General features: G+C 49.7%; 1 long non-coding RNA gene across 2 annotated transcripts in view; it reads left to right on the forward strand.

Annotated features, from left to right (window-relative positions):
- Positions 1 to 608: 608 nt before the first annotated feature.
- Positions 609 to 13,867, forward strand: part of LOC119940109 — a 143,720-nt gene continuing 130,461 nt past the window's right edge. Inside the window, exon 1 of one of the 2 annotated variants that reach the window (XR_005454881.1) lies at positions 609 to 680. This is a non-coding gene — a long non-coding RNA (uncharacterized LOC119940109). Of the gene's footprint in view, positions 681 to 2,604; positions 2,696 to 13,867 lie in introns of those variants that run through there. The other variant, XR_005454880.1, reaches the window with a different exon arrangement.

Below are 13,867 nucleotides of genomic sequence, written 5' to 3' on the forward strand. Positions count from 1 at the left end.
TTCTCTGGGCCTCAGTTCCCTCATCAGTAAAATGGGGATGAAGACTGTGAGCCCCACGTGGGACAACTTGACCTTGTATCTCCCCCAGTGCTTAGACAGTGCTTGGCATATAGTAAGCGCTTAACAAATACCATCATTATTATTAATCCCGGCTCCGCCACTTGTCAGCCGTGTGACTTTGGGCAAGTCACTTCACTGGGCCTCAGTTCCCTCATCTGTAAAACGGGGATGAAGACTGTGAGCCCCACGTGGGCCAACTTGATGGCCTTGTATCTTCCCCAGCAGCAGTCAGCACATAGTCAGCGCTTAACAAACGCCATCATTATTACTATTATTGTTATTTTGCAGGCTGCAGGATTTCTTCCTCTTGGCAGTACGCATTCCTATACAAAAACTGGGTTTAATGAACATCTGCTAGTACTTAGGGTCCGGATTTGCCAACGGACAACAAAGCCGCACCTCGCCGGCCTTTAATGGGTACAAAAGACATTTCTTTTTCCTTTTTTTTTTCTTTCTCCCGAGCAGCGAATAAGGGCCGGTCTGTCCGTTGCCGAAGCGTCGTGTGACCGCCCGCCTCGGGGCAAACTAGGCCGGCGGCGGCAGTGGGAGGGATCGGGGGCAGAGTTGGAGGCAGCATGCTGGCGAGGCTGGGTCTCCAGGCCGGGCGAGGCGGGGGCCAGGTGAGTCCGGCCGGAATAATAATGACGATGGCGTTTATTAGGCGCTTACTATGTCGCAAGGTGATCGGGTTGGCCCACGGGGGGCTCCCAGTCTTCTATGTTTGTACATATTTATCACTCTACTTATTTATTTATTTTATTTGTACATATCTATCCTATTTATTTTATTTTGTTAGTATGTTTGGTCTTGTTCTCTGTCTCCCCCTTTTAGGATTTATTACTCTACTTATTTATCACTCTACTTATTTATTTATTTTATTTGTACATATCTATCCTATTTATTTTATTTTGTTAGTATGTTTGGTCTTGTTCTCTGTCTCCCCCTTTTAGGATTTATTACTCTACTTATTTATTTATTTTACTTGTACATATCTATCCTATTCATTTTATTCTGTTAGTATGTTTGGTCTTGTTCTCTGTCTCCCCCTTTTAGACTGTGAGCCCACTGTTGGGTAGGGACTGTCTCTATATGTTGCCAGCTTGTACTTCCCAAGCGCTTAGTCCAGTGCTCTGCACATAGTAAGCGCTCAATAAATACGATTGGTGATGATGATGATGATGATGATCCCCCCTTCTTACCTCCTTCCCTTCCTCACAGTACCTGTACATATGTATATATGTCTGTACATATTTATTACCCTACTTATTTATTTATTTTATTTGTACATATCTATTCCATTTATTTTATATTCTGTTAGTATGTTTGGTCTTGTTCTCTGTCTCCCCCTTTTAGACTGTGAGCCCACTGTTGGGTAGGGACCGTCTCTATATGTTGCCAATTTGTACTTCCCAAGCGCTTAGTCCAGTGCTCTGCACATAGTAAGCGCTCAATAAATACGATTGATGATGATGATGATGATGATCCCCCCTTCTTACCTCCTTCCCTTCCCCACAGCACCTGTATATATGTATATATGTCTGTACATATTTATCACCCTACTTATTTATTTATTTTATTTGTACATATCTATTCCATTTATTTTATATTTTGTTAGTATGTTTGGTCTTGTTCTCTGTCTCCCCCTTTTAGACTGTGAGCCCACTGTTGGGTAGGGACTGTCTCTATACGTTGCCAATTTGTACTCTCCCAAGCGCTCAGTCCAGTGCTCTGCACACAGTAAGCGCTCAATAAATACGATTGATGATGATGATGATGATCCCCCCTTCTTACCTCCTTCCTTTCCCCACAGCACCTGTATATATGTATATATGTCTGTACATATTTATTACCCTCTTATTTATTTATTTTATTTGTACATATCTATCCTATTTATTTTATTCTGTTAGTATGTTTGGTCTTGTTCTCTGTCCCCCCCTTTTAGACTGTGAGCCCACTGTTGGGTAGGGACTGTCTCTACACGTTGCCAATCTGCACTTCCCAAGCGCTCAGTCCAGTGCTGTGCACACAGTGAGCGCTCAATAAATACGATTGATGATGCCGATTTTCCAGCTGAGGGCCCTGAGGCCCGGAGAAGCGGCGACCTGCCCCGAGTCACCCAGCGGCCAGGTGGCGGGGGCGGGATTGGAACTCACGACCTCGGCCTCCGAAGGCCGGGCTCTTCGCACGGAGCCACGCGGCTTCGCCGAACGTGGGGCGGTGGGGCCCAGTCGGAGCGCCCACACCGGGGTCGCCCTGGGCTTGCATTGGGGCATGCACTGGGGCTTGCATTGGGGCATGCACTGGGGCTTGCATTGGGGCATGCACTGGGGCTTGCATTGGGGCATGCACTGGGGCTTGCATTGGGGCATGCATTGGGGCTTGCAGCTTCCCGCCGCCGGCGCCGCGCGGAGGGAGGAGGAGGAGGAGGAGGAGGAGGAGGAGGAGGAGGGTTGCCGTCGCTCCGCCCCCCGGCCGGCCGGCCGTCTGTCCGTCCGTCCGTCCGTCCGTCCGTCCGTCCGTCCGCCGGTCGGTCGGTCGGTCGGTCGGTCGGTGTCCCCTGCGCGGTTTTTGGGCTTTTCCTGCGGGGCTTTTCGGGCCGGACGGACCCAGGGGCCCCATCGACCGACGCGCAGAGGTAAAGCCTCCCTGGGACGGGCGGGAACGGGAACGGGAACGGGAACGGGACCCCCTCCTCCTCCTTCTCTTCCTCCTCCTCCTCCTCCTCCTCCTCCTCCGCTGCTCACCGCGCACACACACACACACACACACACACACACACACGCCGCCGCCGGCAGGACCGGCCCCGGGACCCTGCGGCGGTACCTGTGTGTGTGTGTGTGTTTAAGGGAGAGGGATCGTGCCCCCCCCCCCCCCCAGCCGGACCCGATCGCGGGGAGGGGTGCAAGGGGTGTGTGTGTGTGTCCCCGTCCCCGTGTCCCCGCCCCCCCGCCCGCCGGTGAGGTGCCTTTCGGTGGTGGCCGAGTTGACTGGAGTGTTGGGGGGCGGGGGAGGTCCCCGCCCGGTGCCCGCTGCCCGGTGCCCGCTGCCCGGTGCCCGCTGCCCGGTGCCCGCTGCCCGGTGCCCGCTGCCCGGTGCCCGCTGCCCGCCCGCCTTGGGGCCTCCCGCCCCGGGGCAGAGGGCAGAGGGCCGAGGGCCGAGGGCCGAGGGCAGAGGGCAGTACCGCACCCGGCTCTCCTAGCGGGGGATGTGTCTGTCCCAGCCTGGCTCATTCCCTCCCTTATTCCTTCCCTCCTCCCTTCCCTTCCTACTTTCCCGTCTTCCCTCCCTCCTTTCCTCCTGTTTTCTTTCCCTCCCTCTCCCCTTTCCTCCCTCCCCCCTTTCCTCCCTCCATCCCTCCTTTTCTCCCTCCCTCCCTCCCTCTCTCCCTCCCTCTCCTCCTTTCCTCCTGCCCTCCCTCTCCTCCTTTACTCCTTCTCTCCCCCATTACCTCCTTCCTTCCCTCCCTCCCTCCTTTCCTCCTTTCTTCCTTACTACCTTTCTTCCCTCCCACTCTCCTTTCCTCCTTCCCTCCCTCCTTCTCTCCTATCCTCCATCCCTCTCTCTCCTTTCCTTCCTCCCTTCTTTCCTCCCTCCCTCCTTCCCTCCCTTGTTCCTTTTCTCCCTCCTTTCCTCCTTCCCTCCCTCCTTCCTCCTTTCCTTCCTCCTTCCCTCCCTCCCTCCTTCCTCCTTTCCTCCCTCCTTTCCTCCCTCCCTTCCTCCTTTCCTCCCTCCCCCCTTTCCTCCCTCCCCCTTCCCTCTTTTCCTTCCTCCTTTCCTCCCTCCCTCCTTCCTCCTTTCCTCCCTCCTTCCTCCCTCCCTTCCTCCTTTCCTCCCTCCCCTTCCCTCTTTTCCTTCCTCCTTTCCTCCCCCCTTCCCTCCCTTCCTCCCTCCCTTCCTCCTTCCCTCCTTCCCTCCCTCCTTCCTCCCTCCTTCCTCCTTTCCTCCCTCCTTTCCTCCCTCCCCCTTCCCTCTTTTCCTTCCTCCTTTCCTCCCTCCCTCTTCCCTCCCTTCCTCCCTCCCTCCCTTCCTCCTTCCCTCCCTTCCCTTCCTCCTTCCCTCCCTTCCTCCTTCCCTCCCCTCCATTTCTCCACTCTCTCCCTTCCTCCCCTCCCTTCCTCCTTCCTTCCCTCCCTTTCTCCTTTCTTTCCTCCCTTCCTCTTTCCCTCCCTCTTTCCTCCTTTCCTCCCTCTTTCCTCCTTTCCTCCCTCGTTTCTCCTTTCCTTCCCTCCCTCCTTCCCACCTTTAATAATAATAATGATAGTAGTCGCTAAGCACTTACTATGTACCAAACACTGTTCTAAGCGCTGAGGTACATCCAAGGTAATCAGATTGTTCTGCGTGAGGCTCACAGTCTTGATAACCCTTTTACAGATGAAGTAACTGAGGCCCAGAGAAGTGAAGTGACTTGACCAAGGTCACACAGCAGACAAGTGGTCCTATGACCTCTGACTCCCAAGCTTGAGCTGTTTCCACTAAGCCACGTTGCTTCTCTTCATCCCTCCCTTGCCTCCTTCCCTCCTTCGCCTCCTTCCCTCCTTGCATCCCTGCCTGCCTCCTTCCCTCCTTTCATCCCACCTTGCCTCCTTCCCTCCCTTCCTCCCTGCCTCCTTCTCTCTTTGGCTGCCTTCCTGCCTGCCTCCGCCCCACCTCCTTGCCTGCTTTCTCTCCTCCCCCCCCTCCTTCCTTCCTTCCTTCCCTCCCTCCCTCCCTCCATGCTTAGAAGGGATAAGGATTCCGCAGAACGACTATCCCAGGGAGGTGGGTTTCCAGCGTCTCTTGGCTTGGCCTGCCATTTGGCTTGAAGGAGAGCAGGGTGAGCTTCGGCTTCTCTCAAGTGAGACTTCCCTCTGCAAGATGATGAACGATGTGGCGAGATGAACGATGTGTTCCAGGCGGGCCCCGGAAAAGTTTCCTCTGGGGAGGCAGGCTTTGCTGGGTCTTCAGGGATGTGCACAGCTGCCCCAGGTCAGAGTGGATTCTCTTCTTTTTAGGAAGCAGACTTCTTTGACAGCTTGACAAGGCAGACATTATTTTGCCGGTCGGTGAAAAGCTGCTTCTTTTTGCAAAAGTTTAGACTTTTGTGGGGAAGAATTCTTGTAAAAACTTTCTTTCCTTCTGAGTGTGCGTATGCAAAGAGGATTGTTTATTCTGCAAGTCTTGATTGTTTGTGTGTGTGTGTGTATATATATATATATATATATATATATATATATATATTTTGTAAACACAAACACATATACAAACACTCATTCATACCATGAAGCACGCGTTGATTTCGGTTGATGCAATCATCATCGTCATCAATCGTATTTATTGAGCACTTACTCTGTGCAGAGCACTGTAGTAAGCGCTTGGGAAGTACAAGTTGGCAACATATAGAGACGGTCCCTACCCAACAGCGGGCTCTCAGTCTAGAAGACTGTGAAGATAGTAAGCGCTTAGTGCAGTGCGCTGCACATAGTAAGCGCTCAATAAATACGATTGATGATGATGATAGTATGGAACATTCTGGTGACTGGGTTGGAAAGGTACCTATATCTGTCAGGAAGTGCATTAATATATTTGAGAATTCGGGGTTTAGAGGTGATCGATTCACTTAGCTCTTTAGTTGGTCATGGTTATCCAGAGGGTTATACAAAGATGATATGGCAGAGAAACTTGAAAAACCTTGGTGTGAGCAGTGGAGGGGAAGAGTGGGGTAATGAAGGCTTAGGGGAGAGCTTCATCAGTGGGCTCCAGTATCCTGGGGGGAGATGGATCTCTGAGGGTTGAAAGGCTAAAAGACTGCACTGGTAGAACCAGTGAAGTGTTGCCAATGCTGTGCAATACATTAAACTGTTGTTAAGGCACTGGAAAGAGTATGTTGTGTTGCTACCGTTTGTTGATGCATTAATTACCCTCTAATGTTCTGTTTGAGAGAATCTATCCAGGACTAGATTTTATTCTCCTTGATAGCACGAGGAAGATCTATGGCCCACAGCCTTGTAAAAAGGAAAATTTGAAGGGGACCAAAGAGTCACTTATATTTATGTATTAGAAAGTTGGATCGGAAATTTTCAAGGTGATTGACATATATAGGTGGCTTTTTTTTAATGGTATTTAAGTGCCTCCTATGTTCCGGGCACTGAATTAAGCACTGGGGTAGATGCAAGCTCATCAGGTTGGATGGAGTCCCAACAATGGGGTTTACCATCTTAATCCCCATTTTTCAGATGAGCTGACTGAGGCACAGAGAAGTGACTTGCCCAAGGTCACACAACAGACAAGTGGCTGAGCTGGGATTAGAACCCTGGTTGAGTTCTGAAGTGGTATAACAACACTTTAGACTGTAATATGTTGCCAACTTGTACTTCCCAAGCGCTTAGTACAGTGCTCTGCACACAGTAAGCGCTCAATAAATATGATTGATTGACTAATTACAACATTTTGTACCACTTTTGAGCACAGCCTGTAAGTTAGTTTGATGCTTTTTTTTTCCATTTGGAGGAGTTTCCAGAAGCAATCTTTTTATATTTGTGAAAATGATTTTAAGTTGGAGAGAAAAGAATTCCGCTGAGGCAGAAAATGTAAACCGTGGCGTGACCTGAGCATTTCCTTTTCTCTGTAAATTTTTTACTTGAACTGTGGAAGCAAGTTTTCAATCACGTGACTGCCGAAGTATCTGGTTATCATTAGGTGAAATTTTTCTAGTGAACTGAAAGACCAGCTGGGGAGAAAACTGCAGTTTCCCAGGATTAAGGCGTTTTCATTTACCTAGGACACTGTTGGTACTTAGTGTTTTTATAGTGAGAAATTAGATTGAACCTCCTAATGAAATTGAGCAAATCAGCCCTCCGTGAACTCCCCAAGAATGGGACTGATGATAGTTGGTACGCGCATGAGAAGAGCTTTCTTCGGAATGAGTTCCCATAGTTTTGGAGATCGGTCTCCATAGTCTCATGTGCACGGGTTTTCAGTTATCTGCGTCTTCATTAACGTGTCCTGTGTGGGTGAAAATGTAGAGGAATCGACTCTGTAAAGCGTGTGGCAGACGGGCTGCTCCGTGTCGAGTGGCTTTCCGGAATTTCTCCCGGGTCCCGTTGGATAGCTTCGGCTTGGTTGGCGAACAGCTGAGCGCAGCTTCGGCTTGGATGCTGAACTGCCCTGGTGACAGTTTGAAGGGGGCAGGAGGGGCGACTGTCTATGTAGAATCGGCCCCTTGGGCTGATGGCATGGGGAGCTCTCTCTGCCCAAAGATGCTGGATGGGCGCCAGCCAGGACTCTTCCGTACTAATGATCCAAGCCGTATCCTATCCCACCTTCACTACTGCATCTGCCTCCGGTCTCTCCGTACATCAGTCCCATACTTCACTCTGCTGCGCAGATCATTTTTCTATGAAACCGTTCAGTCCATGTTTCCCCACTCCTCGAAGACCTTCAGTGGTTGCCCATCCACCTTCGTGTCAAACAGAAGTGCCTTACCACGGGCTTTAAAACACTCAGTCAGCCTGTCCCCTCCTACTTTACCTGCAACAGCTCAGCCTGCACGCTTTTCTTCCCCTAGATCTCATCTATCTCCTCGCTGACCCCTTTCCCACGTCCTCCCTCTGGCCTGGAATTCCCTCCTGCTCCATATACTCCAAACCACCACTCTCCCCATCTTCAGAGCTTTATTGTGGTCACATCTCCAAGAGGCCTTCGCCGAATACGCCCTCTTTCCCCCAATTTCATCTCCCTTCTGTGTCATCTGTGCACTTGTATCTGTACCCTGTGGCCACTTGATTGTTCACCCCACTCCCCACAGCACTCAGGAACTTATCCATAAATTATTTCTATTAATGTCTGTCTCCCCCTCTAGACTGTAAGCTCATTGTGGGCAGGGAACGTGTCTGCCGATTCTGTTGTACTCTCCCAAGTGCTTTGAACAGTGCTGTGCACACAGTAAGCACTCGATAAATACCATTGACCGATTGATTGTTTGGTAACGGTCCCTTGACTGTTAGTCCCCGACCACAGCTGGGATTGGGGTCTCCACCGCCACTGGGATGGACTCTCTCTCTCTCTCTCTCTCTCTCTCTCTCTCTCTCTCCCTCTCTCTCTCTCTCATCCTTTTAGGGTGAGGACTGTCTCCCTCCCTGGAGTTGCCGAGAGGAGCCCTTGCTTAGCACTAACTCTGGGTTGGGTTTTGTGCCTGCCCCTTGACTCCAGCCCTGAAGCCGGGTGGAGATGCAAACAATTTTGTCTGGGCTCAATCTTAGCCGGGAAAAGTTTCTCCTTCCCAGATCCCTGCAGGATCAGATGCCTTTTGCATGCCAGCTGGGCTCTGGAGCTGGGCTGGGGGTTAGGTTGGGTGGGTGCCCCCAGTAGACTTGGCAGCCCTCAGGGGCTCTTTGCCCTCTCATTTGGCTCCTTACGCAGGCCCTGCATGGGTTGGTCCTCGAGGGTCTACCAACTCTATTGTATGGTACTCTCCCAAGGGCTTAGTATTGCCCTCTGCACACAGTAAGCGCTCAATAAATACCGTCGATCGATTAGTTGATCACCTCTCTCAGCGGACAGCAGCCGGGTTCATGTTTAACCCAACCTCACCTCTGACTTGGCCCCCTCCCCACCTACCTAGAAGGAAGAACCGGTAGCTCAGTCAACTTTTTGCATTTTTGTCTCAGAATTCCATTTTCTCTGAGGCCCTTCTCTGTTTTTTCTCTCTCTCCTCTCTGTCTGTCTTCTGTTTTCTGGAAACCTCACTCTTGGCACCCAAAATGGTGATGCTGTCTGCTCATTCACTGTTGCCGAACCGAGAGGCGTCGTGAAGCTCTCCAGTGCTACCTGGACAAAACGTCGGCCTAAGCGGCTCAAAAGGCAACAAGGCCCCCCAGCTCTGCACAGACCGAAAATGTGAAGCCACTCTAACTTGTTGGTTGCGAAAACCCAGGAGATAACATGTGTTAAAAATGCATTTATGTAGTTTCTGCTCCTAGACCATTAAATAAATTCCTGTTCATCGTGGTATCATAGTCGATCTGAGATATAGGAAATTGATGTACTAATAATAAACTGAATTCAGCAGGGCTTATTCTTGGGTGGGTAATTTATTTTAGAATGCCTGACTGCCTTCTGAGTATGGGCAGGTCCATGTCACTGGCATCCCATGATGCCTACGTGATACATAGAGCCCACGATACATGCATCGCGGGGAGCAGCCGTTATTGTTTGATAACTTTACAGGGGTGACACCGCCCCATGATCCAACCACGACAGAGCTTTACAGGAAGATAAATCCCCTCCTGGATTTAGATTCACCGGTAGTGAATGGATCTTGGAGGAGGAGCCGCCCAGATTGTGAGAAAATTTCAAGGTGTAGAAAAGGGGAAAATCCCCTCAAACAGAAAACCAAAGAACTAGTTGAATAGGCGACTCAATTTAATCTAGAAATAGATCGTGCAGGTAGTAGTGAGTTAATTGCATCTCATCAATTAGTAGTATTTATTGAGCACTAACTGTGTGCAGAGGACTGTACTGAGAGCTTGGGAGAGTCCAATATGGTGTAGTTGTTCCCTGCCCACAAGGAGTTTACAGTTAGTGGGGGGTGACCGTCACATCAAAAGGGTACAGATCCAAAAGCGTGGATGAGGCAGGAGGGAGAGGGAGTAGGGGAAGTTAGGGAAGGCCTCGTGGAGGAGATGTGATTTGAATAAGTCTTTGACGGTGCGGAGAGTGGTGGTCTGTCGTATATGAAAGGGGAGGCAGTTTTAGGCCATAGGGAGGACATAGTAGACAAAATTGAGGTACAGTGAGTAGCTTGATATGAGAGGAACAAACCGTCCCTCCCAAGTCGTCTTTCTCCTCACAGTTCACACCACCACCATCCTCCCTGTCTCTCAGGCATTAGCCTTGACTCCTCCCTCTCTTTTAACTCCCATATTCAATCTATCCTCAAATCCTGTCAGTTCTTCCACGGCGTTTCAGGAATCCATTCCTTCCCCTCCCTTCAAACTGTTACCACGCTGGAAGAGCCACTCACCATATCCCGCCTTTGACTCTTGCATCAACCTCCTCGCTGATTTCCCTCCCTCCCTCTTCACCGTTCTCCAACCGTCCCGCCTATCCTTCAGTCTGCTGCTGGGGTCATTTTTCTAAAATATTCTTCTGCTCATGCCCCGTCCTTTCTCAGAAAGCTCCGATGGTTGGTCATTCCTTTCACTATTAAGCGTAAACCGAAGATACTCCATCAGCTCTCCCATCTACAAATCCACTTTTTCTCCCGCTACATCTCAGCTCACATGTTTTGTGCCTCTCAAGCCAACCTACTCAGTGTGCGGTGCTCTCATGCCTTCCCACTTGCTTGCAACTCCCTCCCCCTTCACATGCAGACCCTCCCCATCTTCAGAGGCTTTCTGAAATTGCATCTTCTCTAGGGGGCTTTCCCTGATTAGTCTCTCCTTTCCGCACCCTATAGTTCCCTAGCTGCCACTTCAACACCCCTCTGCCGCCCAAGGACTCGTGTGCCCCCCATTCCTTCTCCCCCCCCCACCAACTCTTAGGTATGCATCCTATCTGTAAATTTATTTTCCTGTCCATCTTCCCCCCCCTAGAGTGGAAGCTCCTTGAGGGCAGAAATCATGCCTAACTAATTCTGTTGTTATCATAGTACTGTGCTCTGCAACAAAGTGGGTGTTCAGTAGATACTATGGATTGATTGTTCAGAAAGACAGCCTGCTGCAAGGTGCTTTAAAAAGCAAAGAAATCTGCTGTTCAACCTAATGATCGCTAAAGCTGAGAAACCACTATGAAAGTCAGCAGAACAACATCTACTTTGGCAGTTTCCTGCTAAGATTCATGATCCTATTACACCTCCTCATTTAGTTTATGTGGCGATTCCCATAGCACTTATCGATCAATTACTTATTTTAATGTCTATCTCCCCCTCTAGACTGTAAGCTTGTTGTGGGCAGGGAGCATGTCTACCAATTCTGTCTTATGGTACTCTCCCAAGTGCTCTGCACACAGTCAGCGTTCAATAAGTATTGCTGATTCAAACAATTCTTTGAGTTGTTTTAAAAGAGATTAAGCAATCATTTTGTGATGTTTCACCTTACAGTATTTAGCAGCTCTTAGTACAGTGTTTAGCACATGGTAAACCCTTAGGTACCACAGTTATGAGCACATTTAGGAATTTCTGATTCTTTTTCCAGAAGTTTTCCATCTTACAGCCTTTTAGGATGCAGCTCTATTTTCAAGGAACATAACCCCTGTGTGTCATGGAGAGTGCCTGTAATAATGAAGAAAATCAGCCCATGGAAGTCCTTCGAGCTACCACAAATGGGAATGGCACTTTCTGTGGTCAGTCTGTCGAAGGTCTGATCATGGAGAGATGGAGCCTCCCGTTTGAATGACAGACAAGCCCCAGAAAGGCACGGAGATTTTAAGACCGACCACTTGCACAAAGGAACTGATATAATGCGATGCCAATCACCCTCTCTCGACCCTGCAGCAAGTGAGTAGGCAGGCAGAGATCGGCACACGGCAAAGGGCATGTAAGAATTTGACGTGCAGAATCCATTCACCGCCAAAGGGATTTCACCGGCAGAAGTGAGGGGAACAAACAGATGTGAGTGAGTAAATACCAGCTAGAGCCATGCGGTCATTGATGAAGGTTTCTGACCCTCCAACCTCCTAGGGTGGTGCTCGGGCTTAGCAGGAATCCTGAAAATAGCTGGCTAATTGTGGAGAGCGAGGATCAGGGTAGCTTCTGAGGTGGCTACTCTGGCAACCACCCACTAGTCTATGATCAATTCTAAGCCACTAGGTAATGGGACAGGCAGCAGTTGCCACTGAAATAAGACGGATAGAGTGATGGATTGATTGCATAGGTTACATCTTTCTAGAGATTAGCCCAACGTCTAGATATTGAGAGAAATAATTCCAAAAATGTTCTTGTTTTGAATAGGCTTTCAAGGAACATCAGGAAAGTTAGTACTCAGTAGATCTATAATCTCCTCAGTCCCGTATTCTCCCTTTGGCATTGGCAGTGTGTTACTTGGAATGTATAGTGTTGATTTCCCCTTCTGGAAATGTATTCTTATATCTCAGGATGGACCATCTAACATCCCTTAGGTCCTTCCAATAGCCCTCTGCAACCCAGTCTGCACATTTCACTCCTCTAACACCCCTCTACTCACCGTGCTTCACACTCGTCTCTCACTGTCAATCCCTTCCTTACCCTCCTACCTCCTGCCTGGAGCCATTCAATCAATCAGTTGTATTTATTGAACGCTTACATGCGCAGAGCACTGTAGGATGGCAGTAAAGGAACGTGATGGGCTGGGTTTTAGTAGGAAATCAGAGTGGTAAGGTAGGAGGGGCAAAGGTGATTGAGTGCTTTAAAGTCAAGTACAGAGTTTCCGCTTGATGTGGAGGTGCAACGTTTCCCCCTCCTTCATCATTTGATCAATCAATTGTATTTACTGAGCACTTACTGCGGGCAGAGCACTGTAATAAGCGCTTGGGAGAGTATGGTACAGCAGCGTGGTAGACACGTTCCCTGCCCCAAATGAGTTTACAGCCTATAGGGGAAACACATGTATAAGTGCTGTGGGACGGAGGGTGGGGTGACTATCAAGTGCCTAAAGGGTACAGATGCAAGTGCGTAGATGATACAGGAGGGAGAGGGAGTTGGGAAAAATAGGGATTAATCGGAGAAGGCCCCTTGGAGAAGTGACCTTAATGAGACTTTGAAGGTGGGGAGAGTGGTTGGCTGGCATGGGAGGCAACTTCAGGATAGAGGGAGAAGCAGCATGGCCTAGTGGATAGAACGTGGGCTTGGGAATCAGAAGGACCTGGGTTCTAATCCCGGCTCCGCCACTTGTCTGCTGTGTGACCTTGGGTAAGTTACTTAATTTCTGTGCCTCCGTTACCTCATCCTTAAAATGAGAATTAAGACTGTGAGCCCCATTCTGGTCCATTCACTGTGTCCAATCTGATTAGCTTGAATCTACCCCAATGCATTGTACAGTGCCTGGCACATAGTAAGGGTTTAACAAATACCCGCTCCCATGCCGCCCTCCCTCAGAATAAAAGAGGGCGGATGTGGGAAAGGGGTTAAGGGGTTGAGATAGGTGAGAACCAGGCCCAGTGAGTAAGCTGATGCTAGAAAAGCAAAGTAATAATCGTAATTATGGTGTTTGTTCAGCGCTTATTATGTGTCAGTCACTGTACTAAGCGCTGGGATGGATACAAGCAAATCAGGTTGGGCACAGTCCCTGTCCCGCGTAGTGCTCACAGCTTAATCCCCATTTTGCAGATGAGGTAACTGAGGCATAGAGAAGTGAAGTGACTTGCCCTAGGCCACACAGCAGACAGGTGGCAGAGCCGGAGTTAGAACCCATGACCCTTCTGGCTCCCAAGCCCATGCTCTGTCTACGGCATGTTGCTTCCCTGTTGTGAGGGCTGGGCTGAAGGAGGAGATCAGTGAGGTAAGATAGGAGGGGGTGAGCTAATTGGGTGCTTTAAAGCCAATATTAAAGAGTTTTTGTTTAGTCCCTTCTTCCTGGCCCTTCTTCAACGCTCCCATCTTTCCCAGCTGTATCTCAAGAGGAGGTCTCCTACCTCCTCTCAAAATCCACTTGTGCCTCTGACCCCATCCCTTTGCACTGTGTCGAAGTTCTTGCCCCCCTCCCTTCTTCCCTCTTTGACCACCATCTGCAACTGTTTCCTCTCCAAAGGCTTCTTCCCCACTGCTTTCAAACATGCTCGTGTCTCCCCATCCTAAAAAAAGCCCCTCTCTTGATCCCCCCGCTCCCTTCAGCTATAGCGTCATGTCCCTCCTACT

This window comes from Tachyglossus aculeatus, chromosome 18 (genome assembly GCF_015852505.1).
Source record: "Tachyglossus aculeatus isolate mTacAcu1 chromosome 18, mTacAcu1.pri, whole genome shotgun sequence".
Taxonomy (NCBI): Eukaryota; Metazoa; Chordata; class Mammalia; order Monotremata; family Tachyglossidae; genus Tachyglossus; species Tachyglossus aculeatus.